At 34.6% G+C, this 15,639-nt stretch overlaps 1 protein-coding gene across 2 annotated transcripts in view; it reads right to left on the bottom strand.

Annotated features, from left to right (window-relative positions):
* The window catches only part of LOC141335256 (uncharacterized), a 145,078-nt gene extending 130,297 nt beyond the window's left edge, over nucleotides 1–14,781 (bottom strand). For both annotated transcript variants that reach the window (XM_073840661.1, XM_073840662.1), the window contains exon 1: nucleotides 14,484–14,781. The gene's annotated coding sequence lies outside the window, so the exon portion shown is untranslated. The remainder of the gene's footprint in view (nucleotides 1–14,483) is intronic.
* Nucleotides 14,782–15,639: the final 858 nt, after the last annotated feature.

Here is a 15,639-nt window from a genome sequence, read left to right as displayed (position 1 = left end):
TATCAGTCCCTCAGTTGTCCTCAGTGTGAAAATATGGACCTCAAAATTATACAGTCATTGTTGGAAAGGATTCAAATGCTCAAAAAAGCTGGAAAACCAAAGAATTTGTGTAACCAGGAGGAGTTTTCTGAAGAACCACATCTTTCATGTGAAATATCTTATTCAGGTCAGTACTAAATAAAAAATAACACACATTTTGTATGAGCCATCTTATTTTGGTAAAGTAATTACAATTTTGCAAGGTGTATGTATACTTTTGAACTGAACTGAATAAATGTAATAATGTAGTACATTTAAAATTTCCATATATGAAATATATTGTCATATGAAGCAAATCATACATGAAACCTATTAGAGATAGGAATAATATAATAACACTTATATATATATGTTTACATATTTATAACACGTTTTGGACCATTTAAAAACCCTTCAATACATGTTGATATTAATAAATATAGTAAATATAATGCAAATTGAATGCAAAAATTACAAAACCTTAAACATACAGTATATTTCTGATATGTTGCATATATACATTTAATATGTATTGTTGACATATATAGTTACTGCTGATCAAACACTAAAGAAAACTGATGCAACTTGAAAAATATGTGAGACTTTATTTGCATTAAGCCTTTGAATTGAACATATTAGCCGCAGATTAATAATATGCACTTTTGTCTTCACTTTTGGCTGCATTTATACAATAAAAAACAGTAAAAAACAGTAATATTGTGAAAAAAATATTAGAATTTAAAATATATATTTTCTATTTGAATATACTTTAAAATCTAATTTATTTATGTGATGCACAGCTGATTTTTTTAGCATCATTACTCCAGTCTTCAGTGTCAGAAATCATTTAGATTGTGCTGCCTAAAAATTTTATAGAAACAGTGATTTTTTTTAGGATTTAATTCACGAATAGAAAGTTTTAAAGAAGAGCATTTATTTGCAATAGATTGCTTTGGTAACATTATGAATGTACTTGCTGTCAAAAAACTGTACTTACTGTTGAAAAAAAATAATAACTTACTGAGCCAATACAGTTCCATGGCCAGTAAACAATATTTTTTAAAAGTAGTGTATATCCTTTTGCTGTTTATGGATTCTTTGAGTCCCCTTCTTTGTACATGCATTGAAAAATAGCATAAATTTCTCTTACCTCGACTATGCACTTGTAATCAGATCACCAAAAAGAAGGCCATATCAAACTTAAAACACTACTGTATATAGACAATGATAGATAGTTCTTTGCAATGATTTATAACACATTTTAGACATATATGTCAAGTCCATTCTAAAACCCTTCAATAAATGTTTCTATTTTATTATTATTATTATTATTATTTTATTAAGCGTAATTTATTCCTGTGATGCAAAGCTGAATTACTCCAGTCTTTAGTGTCAGAAATCATTTAGATGAAAATTGTTGTGCTGCCTAATAATTTTATGGAAACAGTGATTTTTTTTTACGAAGAAAAAGTTCAAAAGAAGAGCATTTATTTGCGATAAACATATTTTGTAACATGATTCATGCATTTACTCTCACTTTTGATTAATATATTAAATCCTTGCTAAATAAAAGTGTTATTTTATTGAAAAACAAATAATAACTTACCGAATACAGTTCCTTTTCAAAAGTAATGTATAATCTTATGCTCTTTATGCATCCTTTGAGTCCTCTTCTTTGTAAAAGCATTGAAAAATAGCACTATTTCTCTAATCTCGACTATGCACTTGTAATCAGATCACCAAAAAGAAGGCCATATCAAACTTTAAACACTATACAGACAATGATAGATAGTTCTTTGTAATGATTTTGCAATCACACGAGTCACCTTACATCCACAAACCTTCAGCTAATGAGGTGTGATTCAGCAATCTCTCTGATTAATTGAAAAAGCAATCAGGGTTACATTTGAACCCAGTGTTCAAGGCAAACGTCTTGGCCATTGTATTGCGTCTCCTTTATTGCCTAAGAAAGCAATATCACAGTCAAAACTGCTGATTCAAATGGCAGACACCAGGCCAGCCGAAATCTTGAATTCAGATTTGTTTTGAGAAGAACAAAAGCTCTACTGAGAGCTGCCAAAGATGTACAACGTGCTAAAACTTTTACAGCCACTGAGATGGTTCTTATGACAATGAGATCTTATTATCTATATGCTAAATAATTCTGCAGAGAAACCACCTCTGCCAGCTTTAACTCTACAACACAAAGAAACTCTTAGCAACACCTACTCACACTCGTGTGTGAGAGACCATTTGCATAACAAAGGCTGTGGAAATGGGGAACGCTAGAAAACGGAGAAATAAGAAACAAACGCCCCTCATAGTAACGAGGGAGGTTGCGTTTAATGCTGAAAGGACGCTGGAAGCGCTAATCAAACTTTTTCCTGTTTGTTTACCTGATTATTTCGGGTTTCGGCGGCACTAAAAGGCATCAACATGAATTCAATGTGTCCATCATGAGGATTTGGTCACCCGGTGTCACATTTCAAAGAACCTCATTACTGGAGTATTTTTGGAAGCTTCTCTTTTCATTTCATTAAGATCGCTAGTCTTGCCAGCGTGAGCAGCAGATGTCATCAGTGCGACTCAGCGGAGGAGATGATGGGAAATGTCTTAAAAAATTGCTCTGGCTTCAATGCAACCTGAGGTTCATTGAAAGCATCCATACTTATGTTTACAGTCACAGATTTACCTTAGTAAAGTTTATGCTGCAAGGCATTACTGAAAGTTTAAATAATGGTTTCTTTCCTGTGCTGACATTCATTTGAAATCAAAAGTTTAGAAAAGAAAACAAAATCAATTTCACATAAATGAGATTCTTTTGAACTTTCTAATCATTGAAGAAATTGCATCCCGGTTTCCACCAAAAAAAGAAAACGAGAAGAAGAAGAAAATGAAACTGTTTTAAACACTGATAATAGTAATTGTTTCTTGAGCAACAAATCAGCATCAGCAACGATTTCTGAAAGATCATGTGACACTGAAGACTTATGCTTTTTTAAATGTATTTAAATAGGTAGCTGCAACTAACTCCCATCTTATTTTCTTCCCCAACTTCAAAATTATCCTACATTGCTGCAGACGTACCGACCCAGTGTTTACAAAATGAACATGCAAAGATCAAACGCCCTTTGCAAAAAAGGTAAAACAGCATTCTAGGACGATTTTGAAGTTGAGGACGAAAACAAGATTGGAGTTTTTCAACATACCCTAACTGTATTGACCCAGATTACAACCGGACTACACATGCACATCGCAGAGATGAGACAAGACGAGTATTTGAGGTTAAAAAGTATATAAATTGTCAATTTGTTTCAAAAATAGGCAAGCATTTTGCAAGATAAGGCCCTTCTTTCTCGGCTGGGATCATTTAGAGCCCTTTGAAGCTGCATTTAAACTGCATTTTGGAAGTTCAAATTTGCGGGCACCATACATATCCATTATATGGAGAGAAATCTTGAAATGTTTTGCTCAAAAAACTATTTATTTATGAATGAAGAAAGAAAGACATGAACATCTTGGATGACAAGAGGGCGAGTACATTATCTGTAAATTTTTGTTCTGGAAGTGAACTAATCCTTTAACTATTTAAGTTAACCAAACCGAGCGAAAGCAGTCAACATTATTATTGTACTAAAATATATATATTAACTACTCATTTGAACTCTTGTATAAAATCAACGTCAAATTTACAATCGTGGTTTACAGGGAAAACTGTCATGTTGCTTAACTTGGCTATAGGTTTTTAATATAAAAATTACATTTTACCATAGTATGTTTCTGTTGTGTGCAGTTGTCTTAATTTGTGTTGAATTCTCCATGAGATTGTCTTACACACAGACAGACTGTGCAATCCTCGTCTGGTGCGATGTTACTGTAAATACATTATCCATTATCAAAGGAGGAGGAGGTGACATGAGGCATGACATAAATGCTCTGCATTTAACCCATCCAAGTGCACACACACAGTAGTGAACAAACACACACCGTGAACACACACCTGGAGCAGTGGGCAGCCATATTGCTATTGCTGGGGGTTTGGTGCCTTGCTCAAGGGACTCACCTCAGTTGTGGTATTGAGGGTGGAGAGAGTGCTGTACATTCACTCCCCCCACCTACAATCCCTGCCGGACCTGAGACTCGAACCTGCAACCTTCGGGTTACAAGTCCAACTCTTGAACCATTAGGCCACGGCTGCCCCCGTATCACTTGCCATGTACATTAGGGCTGCACGATTAATCGCACGATGTTGTGAGGAGCGTTTAGTCAATGAAGCCGGTACTTTGATTAGTAGTAAATCTCCATCACGTGCGTTCAGCTGGAGTGGCAATTAATACACAGAGACTTAAATCACTGACAAGCTACGCCAATTCGTGCAGCCCTAATGTACACCAAATGTAGTAAAAACAGAACCATTCTTACAGAAATTTTGGTGCTTCCCTAATTTAGATTTTTTTAAAGGTGTGCTATTATGGTTTTTCACTTTTTGAATTTTAGCCAGTGTGTGGTGTGTTTGTTTGGGCTTAAAAACATCTACAAAATTACAGCTCCTTTGGACTACAGCATTTGTTTTCCGAATACTATGATGTCACAACGTGGTCCATTAGAATATCATTTAAATAAATCCCACCTACGGAAATTTGAATCGTTGGCAGGTGGGGAGGGACAAGACCTAACAATGTAGCATGGACAGCCACCTCTGTGATGCTTCAGCGAGTCGCAGTGTAAACACAAGCATTAACTAAAGTGTCCACGAACTGCTCTGGTAGCTGTGATGAAGCCGCGCCATTGACGTGTGCAGTATAGAGGGTCAAAACACATGCGGAGACACGGCTGATGTAAACACAAGTATTGACTAGAGTGACGGTCATCGGTTGCCGCATCGGATCCGCGCCGTAGACGTGTACAGTGTGTGTACAGATTTATTCATCATACAGTGTAGATTGCTTCACTAGCCTTATGCTAGAGCTAGTTTCAGGCATGTAAATAAATAAATAAATCAGCACAATAATGATAATATCATGTATCAACGATCTAGCAGGCTGACGATAGGACCAACACTACTGTAGCGCATTATTTACTCACCCTCCATGCATCCTAGGTATATGACTTTCTTCTTTCAGACACATACAATTGGATTTATATTAAAAAAATAATCCTGGCACTCCCAAGCTTTAGGACGGCATAGACAAGTGCTTCTCTCCACCAGTTTAAGAAAGCTGATCCATAATAAAAAGTGCCTCACATGGCTCAGGAGGGGTCAGTAAAAGCCTCCTTTAGCGATCCAATGTGTTTTTGAAAAATATCCATCTTTAAAATGAAAGAATCACTTTAATCTAGCTTGCACAGTTGTACACAGAACTTTCTGCTTTGGGAGGGGGCATGGCAGGACTGAAACGACGTCTAAGCTGTTTGCCAATTGCAGCGCAGTGGGTCTGCTAATCAATCACAACACATTTTGTTTTGCGGAAGGTGGGCCTTCATCGAACCCGGAACTAATCGAGACATTTGTGCCAGGCTGGGGAGAAAGCTATTGTAATATTGACTATTACGCCGGAATGGGAGTGCAGTTCCTAATCTTATCGGCCTAGAAAATCACATCTTTACATTTTCAGCCAGTATTAGTACACGATATAACAACAGAAGAGTCAAGTTTTAAATGGGACAAATATCGAAACTTGTTGGTAATTTTTGAACGCGATGCTATTGGTCTAATAGGATTAAATGATCTATGCTAAACTATGCTAAAAGTGATATCGGCAGAACAGGAGAACAGCTGAATGGATTTCAAAATGGTAAAACTCAACTTATTAACTCGGGGGGAGTTGGAGAATGAGCCTATTTCCAAAAAAAGTGGAGTGTTCCTTTAATGTATTAATGTCGAGTTCTGTTATAAAAATTCAACCTGCCAAAATGGCTAGAGGGAGTGACCGTGTTACCTGCTGAAATCCACCCACATTTGGTGGTTTGGCAGGTGTTAATGTCAAGCCCTGACTACCAGATTTTCAAGTCGTTCTAAACATAAACTTATGCAAAAACAAGGCAAATGAAAACCGACTGGATGAAATCAGAGTCTGAGTCTATGAGCAATTTACAAAATTTTTTTAAAAATTTGTCAAAAATCTGTAGGCTGGCTCTGACTTTCTGCAACTTGTCCAGACTGTAAATCGAGCCTGTAAATCGGCAGAATCAGCTCCCTTTAATCTTAAATCTTTGGTTAAAACCTCTGCTTTATAACAGAATGGAGCCACCAGGAAGAACAATGTTTCAGAGGTGGACCAATAACCTACACAATGAATCATGCATAACTGGACCAGGGACGAGCACTGAACGTGTAAGAAAGTAAATAGGGTCCATTTTGATTTCAAATCGACTTTAAGTTCTGTCGAACCTGGAATACTCCCTTTCATAAAATCCCGCCTGCAGAAGTAATCAGTGTCAGCCAAGGTCACGATTATGTGCTCAGATTTAATGGTGGTACCACACACATATTTTGTGTGTTTATGTGCTGGAAGAATGATAGAGGGAGAAGAAGGAGGAAGCGTGAACCAGTCGAACTAACACTCATTTATATCAGCTACCTCTCAGAAAACACCTACACAGCGCAGAAAAACTATAGAGGGAAAACAACTTATTAAAGACCTGACAGGCGGGTGTAAAACTGAAAGCGTGCGTCCAAGTGAGACTTGGATAGTTTGTGATAGCAGTGTCACTTTGTGATAATGCTTATTGAAATTGAGCTCGAGTTGAAAAAACAACATAGACCACACATGGAACGGCAAACACACAAAACGCAACAAAGCTACAGAACAACAGAAGCAGTCTTTATAGTTGGATATAATGCAAAGGCTTGTTCAAAGAACGATAACGACATGCTTAACAATTAAGACTCTAAAGGGGTGTTTTTGCGGTTATAGAAGAACAATTTTTGGTTCCCCAAAGAAGCTTTCAGTGAACAGTTCTTAAAATAACCACTTTAAAAATCTAAAGAACCTTTTTCCACTGTAATGAACCTTTTCTGCATTTGAAAGGTTCCATGGACATTCAGGGTTCTTCATGGAACCATCAATGCCAATAAAGAACTTAATAAAATATAACAATAATTATATTAGCATCCACAGCGACGTACAATGTCGTTCTGTTTATTATAAGCACATGCTGTTGTCTTGTTGTTAAAGTCCAGTGGATTCTGATTGGTTGTCATTGTTTTTAGCCATTCATCCGCTGGAAAAAAAAAATCATTTTGAAAGTAATTGCAATGATTTTTTTTTATTCTGTGTCATAATTGTTATACCTTTATTGTTATCAATATAGTTATTCTCTTTGGTATGAATGGGCCTTTAATACTTAACTACTTAAATACATCAAAATAGATGCGTGTGCATAGACTGACAATTGAGCACAAGAACGTGTCCTATTTTTGTTATTGAACAGCCTCTTATTTGTTTACAGAAACCAGAGAAACTATTTTATTATTATTTTTTTATATTATAAATAATTTTATGTATCCCTATTTTTAAATCCTAACTGTTTTAATTCATTTAAAAAAAAAAAATTAGCATTTAAATTAAATATTTTTTTTACTCTTTGATTTTATTGTTGTGATTATTTTCATATGATTAACTGAATTCCTTTTTATTAGTGTTAGTCAACGATTAATCGTGATTAATCACATCCAAAATAAATGTTTTTGTGTACATAATATATGTGTACTGTGTATATATGTGTATATTTTATATACATTTTCTATTTTAATTTTATTTCAAGTTAAAACATGTCCTATTTTTTATTATTAAACATCTCCCTATTTTTTACAGACACCAGTGTTATATTAGTATTAATATTCTGTTATAGTTTTCATTAATAAGTGGAAGTACATGTCAGTATTATATTGTTTTCATTTAAATTTTCAATATTTAGTAATTGTCGTGCTTGTCATTTCTTTTAATTAATTTTAATTTAATTAAAATTTATTTTTTATTCAGTAAATCAAAACAAACTAAATGAAAATGAGAAACAAGCAACTAGCTGAAAGAAAATTAAAAATGTAACGTTTTTTTCTTCACTTAAAACGAAAATGTATTTTCAAGATTTTATTTTTGTTTAATTTAATTTTGAACTAATCCTCCCAGAAACACTGCTGATTTGCAGTCACTAAGGATCAGTTGTCAGAAAGCTGAGTTTGTGCACCACAACATGATTGATAAACTAATAAACCCAACGAACCAGCATTACAGTAGCCAAATTCCCCAAATGACAATTTAAAGCAATAATGTTTCTGAGGAAATGCACGAGCGATTTCTTCAGCAATCTTCTCACCCCCATTGCAGTTCGTCTGTTGTGTATTAATGTGCCATGTCATCGCATGTTAGCAAATGCATGCAGTTACATAATCCATAAACACTGCCTGGTTGAATCAGGATTTGGCCCATTTTTCATGAAGTTAAACTACTGATGCATGATATTGTCTCGCTGGCTTTTTGTTGTGCCGATCCCAAGGGTTTATTCACAGGTTATTCATAGGAAGCTGTGGATTCCATACTAGTGCTGCTGTCAAATGTAGATGGGTAAATAGCTTAACCAGCTTTACCAGCTCAGTTTACATACTCATTGCAGAATATGTAAGATTTGGAGAGAAAACAAGAGATAAAATCTTCAATTGGATAATTGTTTCGTATTTTTTTAGTTCTGCCCTGGGGAAGCAGATTTAAATAACAGATATTTACAAAAGAAAATAATACAAAAGATCCTTTTTAAATAAAAACAAACATCTTTTGTTCTTAATATGGCATCCTCAAGCATCAGCGATTGCTTGTGGTCTTTTGTGGTAGTTGTGAACGAGTCCTTCAGATGTGTGGAGTGGCAAAGCTGGATCTCGCTATAATTGAGCCACTATGGTTGACGATTCCAATGTGAAGAGCATGCTGGTAAACCAACAGAATTACAGGATTTTTGTCAAGATCAGTGGGCAGCTTCACCACTCGGGAGAAACAGGGACTCAATTATCACAAAAGGACAAACAGTCACTGACGCTTGAGGAGGAAACGTAATATTAAAAAAAAAGGGTGTGTGAGGATTATTTTTTGTAAATTCAGTTATTGTGTCTTGTGAAATATGTTATGCAAATATGTTTCTTAGAGCAGTACTAAATAAATAAAAAATGCAATTTAATAATAAGATAATCATGTAGATGTATTCATAAGAAAACTGGGGGGGGGGGGGTTATTGTTGTAAACTGAAATGAAGCCGAAATTATATTATATATACACAGTCAAAATATTCAGATACTTCCAACATTTCTCACATTATCACAGTTCATTTGCTGTAGTTTAGAAAATGATAATAGAATATGACATCAACTCAGTGTTAAACGGTGTAGGAACAAATTCATCTCAATAATGTCAGATAACTTTGATAGAAAGATATGTAAGGAATTAGGTTCAATAACCTTTCAGCTGTTAAATTTAAGTACACAATTAGATATGTTTGTGGTGTAAAAAGGTCGCATTAAAGAAGGGAAAGAAGGGTCTTATCTAGCAAAACGATCGGTTATTTTCTAAAAAAAATTGTAATTTATATACTTTTTAACCTCAAATGCTCGTCTTGTCTAGCTCTGTGTGTACTCTGTGTAGAGATTAAAAAGTATATAAAATGTTTTTAGAAAATAACCGATCGTTTCTCTAGATAAGACCCTTCTTCCTCGGCTGGGATCATTTAAATCTCTTTGAAGCTGCATTTAACTGCATTTTGCAAGTTCAAACTCAGGGGCACCATAGAAGTGCACTATATGGAGAGAAATCCTGAAATGTTTTCCTCAAAAAACAATTTCTTTACGACTGAAGAAAGAAAGACATGAACATCTTGGATGACAAGAGGGTGAGTACATTATCTGTAAATTTTTGTTCTAAAAGTGAACTACTCCTTTAAGACTCTAGCTGCTAGTTGAAATGATACACAGTAAACATGTTTTGCACCAGACAGATGTGACTGAGTGCTTCAACTTGAAAGCAATGGATTAAATTTCAGGTGTGTTTTGTGAACAAACATTATAAAAACAGCCAATTCACAAGTTCTCAACCACAAAGCATCTCATAAATGTCGCTTTAACATCCGCCCAGAAACATCTCAGTGCCCTACTGCATGCGGAACAGAGGCTTCAGCTGAAAACCAGCACATGGGATTTCCTTGAGATGCATGTGCTAACAGGAGCAGATCTGTCACTCAGCAGGATTGCAGCCGCATTAAAGATTAAGGATGAAAATATCAGGCATGAATAATAAATATGCATTGGTCGGCCAAATGATCAGGCCTATGTCACAACAACAGTGCTATCAATTAGAAATGAAGCGATGAGAAGCGCTGGTTAACAAACTCCAGATGGACATTTAAAATGCACATTTTACTGTGACTAAGCCTGGAACAAATAAACACTGCCTCATCGACAAATCGTCACATTTAACTGAAAGGAAAGGTCAGATCCTTTAACAGATAAAGAAAGAAATAACAATTTGTTTATCAGTTAGTTAGTTAGTTATATATTTACACTACCAGTCAAAAGTTTTTGATTTTTAATGTTTTTTTTTTAAGAATTCTCTTCTGCTCTAATATATTTTAAAATGTAATTTATTAACATTTGATGTTAAAGCTGTTTTTTCAGCATCATTACTCCAGTCACATGATCCTTCAGAAATCATTCTAATATTCTGATTTGCTGCCCAAAAATCATTTTATTATAGTTATGTTGAAAACAGCTAGTAGATTTTTTTCAGGTTTCTTTGAAGAATAAAGCTCATAAAAAACAGCATTTATCGGAAATAGAAATCTTTTGTAACATTATAAATGTCTTTATCATCACTTTTGATCAATTTAAAGCATCCTTGCTAAATAAAAGTATTAATTTCTATAATATCTTTCTCAAAAATAAAAATAAAAATTCTACTTTCGATCAAAGGAATAAATTACATTTTTAAATATATTCAAATAGAAAGCAATTATTTTTAATAATAATAATAATAATAATAATAATAATATTTCTGCTTTTGCTGTATTCTGGATCAAATAAATGCAGGATTGGTAAGCAGAAGAGAATTCTTTAAAAAAACATAAAAAATCATTAAACTTTTGACTGGTAGTGTATATAAAACTTAAAATGTAAGCTCAGTACAATCAAATTGCCTGTACAAGTCATTTTAACATAAATTATATTCAACTGACTTTTAAAAAATGCGATTAATCTCATATAACTTAAAATAAAATGAAAGTTGAAACTGGTTTAATTAATTAAAGTAAATCCCCAAATATTATGCTTTAAAAGCCTCAGATAAAATATGATTAAATATTTTAGATTGATATGTTGCTTCCAAAAGCCAAATATTTTGAATTTTTTATTATTATTATTTTTTTTTCTGTCTTTTTGTTTTACAGTAACAATATTTAAGTGTCCTTATGTTTTTACTTTAAATAGTAAAATTGTTTAAGACATTAAGGCTTGTAATGTAAGAATATAAATCTATTTTAGATTTATGTTGCTTGCAAAAATATATATATTTGAATAAGCATCAACAGAGAAACTCTGTATTCAGTGTTTTTGTTTTACAATAAAAACATTTAAAGGTCCTCAAAACTAGCTGTTTTTATTTTAAAAAGCAAAATTGCATAAGATATTAAGGCTTGTAATCTAACAAAATGGAGTGAGGCTTGTGCTTCAAATAAGAAAAAAAAAATATTTGCCAATGATGAAAGAAAAAAATATTAAAACAAGTCTTATCTTACAAAATGCAAAATCTAAATATGTTTAGATATTTGTCCTGGAAAACCAGATAAATTTTGGACGTCACACCATCAACCATCAGGGGTTAATTGGACCGTGCCAACCATCAAACTCTGACCATTTGGATCAACGTCTGTTTACGTATCCTTAATGTTTTGATTGGTGGGATTAGATGAACATACTCTTCCCAAATGCTTCATTTGGCACGTACTAAAATGCGCTGGTTCCGCCCACTGGGCTGATAATGACCGTCGTCCAGCACGAGCTGAGCCCAGCTGGCTAATTGCTGGGAATCTCGTTTAAAAATGACCATAATCAACTCTAAACTATCAACTCCAGATCCCATTCATACGAGGATGGCCCTAGAGTAAAAATCCACTTTTTTGGCTGAGTCTACAAGCGTGGAAGCGATGAAACACAGTGAAAGAGAGCGAAAGAGATAATTGGGGTGGAAGGTTTTGAGGAGGATAAGGAAGGTTAACTCTCTGGTTGGAAGCCAAAAGTGCATCCGGAGCGCTGATGTGATGTGATCTCCGGGAGAAAGCAACTTCATGGCAAGATGCGAATGAAAGCGGAGCGGGAGTGACACGGTGGACAGAAAGTGAATGAGTGACACAAACAGCGTCTGACAGTACATGCATTACGCTGGCTTCATGGTTAATGGAGAATCTAGTTTGTGAATCTCAATGCTGTTTACAAATTCTCCGCAGCAGTTTTTTGAAAGCACACAAGCACAACGTGAAGATTAAATATCTACATGAACGGTCCAAACTTACAGTCAGCGTGAAATCAGCATTAACCCCATTTACTTTCTAAATGCCTTAAACCTTCCAGGTCTTGTTGTGTACGATTCATTGGTGTGTGTTATTACAAAGAAATTCATGTTTGTCTTTGTAATGTTTTAGCAAAATATAAGAGCTTTTCTATTTTTTGAAATGACCTTCCTTTTCCGGTGACATCATAAATATTCAAACCCTTTATCCTCCAATCAACTGACTCCTTTCTATTATGCCACGCCCACTTTTTCCAGTCAGTTCCCAATGGATAAAATTAAGTCAGGTCAACTTATTTCATGCATATTTCATGTTTTAAAACCGCAATATTAAAATGATACTTTGACCTTTGTTTGTTTGTTTTTATTTTGAAAATCTATGAATGTGAGTGAAATATAATGTGAGTGACTTAAATGTGACCCTCGGCCACAAAACCAGTCATAAGGGTCAGTCTGAAAGCTAAATAAATAATCTTTCCATTGACGTATGGTTTGTTAGGATAGGACAATATTTGGCCGAGATACAACTATTTGAAAATCTAGAATCTGAGGGTTCAAAAAAACTCAAAATATTGAGAATAATCACCTTTAAAGCTGTTCAAATGAAGTTCTTAGCAATGCATATTACCAATCGAAACTTAAGATTTGATATATTTATGGTAGGAAATTTACAAAACATATTCATGGAACATGATCTTTACTTAATATCCTTGAAAATCAATCATTTTGACCCATACAATGTATTTTTGGCTATTGCTACAAATTTACTCGAGCTACTTGAGACTGGTTTTGTGGTCCTGGGTCACAAATAAATACAAACGGCAAGCATAATGCATGATTATCTCATCTAACCCTCATTTTCGTATTTTCCTATTCGGACAAAAGCTAATCTCATCGGTTTCAACAAGAGACTAGCTAATGAATGACACTATGACATAGGTGTTACTGTTTTTGAAAGAGGTCTCTTCAGACAGAAATAATGTGAAATATTATTGCCATTTAAAATAACTATATTCTATTTGAAGAGATTTTAAAATATAATTTATTCCTGTGACGCAAAGCTGAATTTTCAGCAGCACTACTCCAGTCTTCAGTGTCACATGATCCTTCAGAAAACATTCAAACATTTGAGCCTTTTTGTAAAAATGTAAGTTTACTGTCACTTTTGCTAAATAAAAGCATTATTTTCTACTAAAAATACAGTTTCAAGGCCAGTAAACAATAATTATCACCCTGTAATTGCCTTAATTTGCCTGCCACTGACTAAAAAAGAGCCCTTTCCACATCTGACAGGTCAGGTGTGAGACTTTAACATAAAAGTCAACACATTAGTTTACCTAAACCAACTTCCGATCGACCAGCTCCCCACAACACAAGGTTGTGAATCTGCAATGACCTCTACAGTTCTCAGCGTTGCACTTTAATTCTGTTATTCACGACACACATACACACACTGACTCACACTGTCCTTTGAATTCAGGGTGAAGTGCTTTTGTACCTGGCGAATTTAGTACAACTGAAAACCAGTTTTTTTCAAAGCAGCCCGACTTTCATGTCGTTTCTCATCCGATCCAACAGAACAGTCTCCAAAATTGTGAGTGTAAGTTTGTGTCAGCTTGGATGCAATGAAGCACTGATATGTTTGACTCTGTCTGTGTGTGTGTGTGTGTGTGTGTGTGTGTGTGTGTGTGTGTGGAGGCTGAAGAACTGACTGTGCTGTTTTGTCTTTACATTCGTGCAATCTCATCATTTTGGTAGAGCACAGCTGCTCAGTTCCAGCCGGATCATCTCTTATCGCTTGCATTTTGACTTTTGCACATGTGGACAATCCAAATCCAAACACAAACCCTCTTTCCCTTTTGGAAACTGGAAGACCTGACCAATCCAGTGCAAGGAAACCATACACAAGTGAAAGTTACTCACCAGAAACTTCCGTGCATGAGATGTTAAAAAAAACTGTCCTTTTCAGAAGCGCTGCAAACTACAAAGAGATCTTGTTGTCATCTTCAGGAAGCTTCTGCGATGCTCAGGTTTCTCAATCCCATCCTGCTCATGCCATAACATCTTCTTTCCTCCGTCTCTCTGTCCTCTTTTCAGTGTGAGAGAGCCTCTTCTCGATGTCTTGGTCGTGATCAGTGCAGCACAGAGCGTCGTGTGCCTCTTTCCGGTGTGTGTGCGGATCCCATCTGTCCCTCTCTCGACCTCCGCTCGAGAACGTCAACTCTGGTGTCTGAGCTCAGAGCCAGTGCGTGTATGTGTGTGTCTGTGTGTGGGAGAGCAAAGCAGCCAATGGGAAAGGGAGGGAGTGATGGGAGTAAAGCACACGCGCAGACCTAACGGCAGCGAATAAACAGAAGGGTTAGACTCCTCTGTATTCATTCCTCTCTCCTCCTCTCCATCCACTGTTTCGGCTTAAAGGAATAGTTCAATATTTACTCACCCTCATGTTGTCCAAAAACGAATGCTGCTTTTTTCTTTCTGTGGAACACAAAAGAAGACATTTTGAAAAGATATCCACAAATATACATCAGCCTTTTTCATGCAACAACAGTTCACCTCTAAAACTCCAAAAGGGATGAAAAGCACCATAGAAGATGTCCATATGACTTGTACTAAAACTATACAGACACAGTGTTGGTTTAGTATTATCTATTTTTTATTAGTAATTTATTTTCAGTTTTAGCATTTTTGTTAAGTTTTTACATTTTTAATTATTTTTTTTTTTTTAGCTTATTTTTTTTCAATTACATTTTTCTAACCTTAAAATTGAAATATTATTTCAAGGCAACTTTTTTCATTTTAATTTTTTTATTACATCTAATATTTATTATTTAAGTTTTTGACATTTTTAATCACTTTACTATTTTTATTATGCTTAAATTTATTTTTATTTCAGTTTTACTTTTAGTAATTTTAATGCTTCATCTTAAACTTTTTTAATATTTATTTTTAAATGTTATTTCAAGGCAAAATGTGCAATTTTCATTTTTTTTATTAAATCTGATATTTATGTTTCATTTTGTTAGGCTTTTGACATTTTTAATCATTCTATCATTTTTATTTAGCTTAAAATTACTTT

Source organism: Garra rufa, chromosome 5 (genome assembly GCF_049309525.1).
Source record: "Garra rufa chromosome 5, GarRuf1.0, whole genome shotgun sequence".
Lineage (NCBI taxonomy): Eukaryota > Metazoa > Chordata > Actinopteri > Cypriniformes > Cyprinidae > Garra > Garra rufa.
The sequence above is the reverse complement of the archived record's forward strand: the minus strand, read 5'-3'. Positions and strand labels throughout refer to the sequence as shown.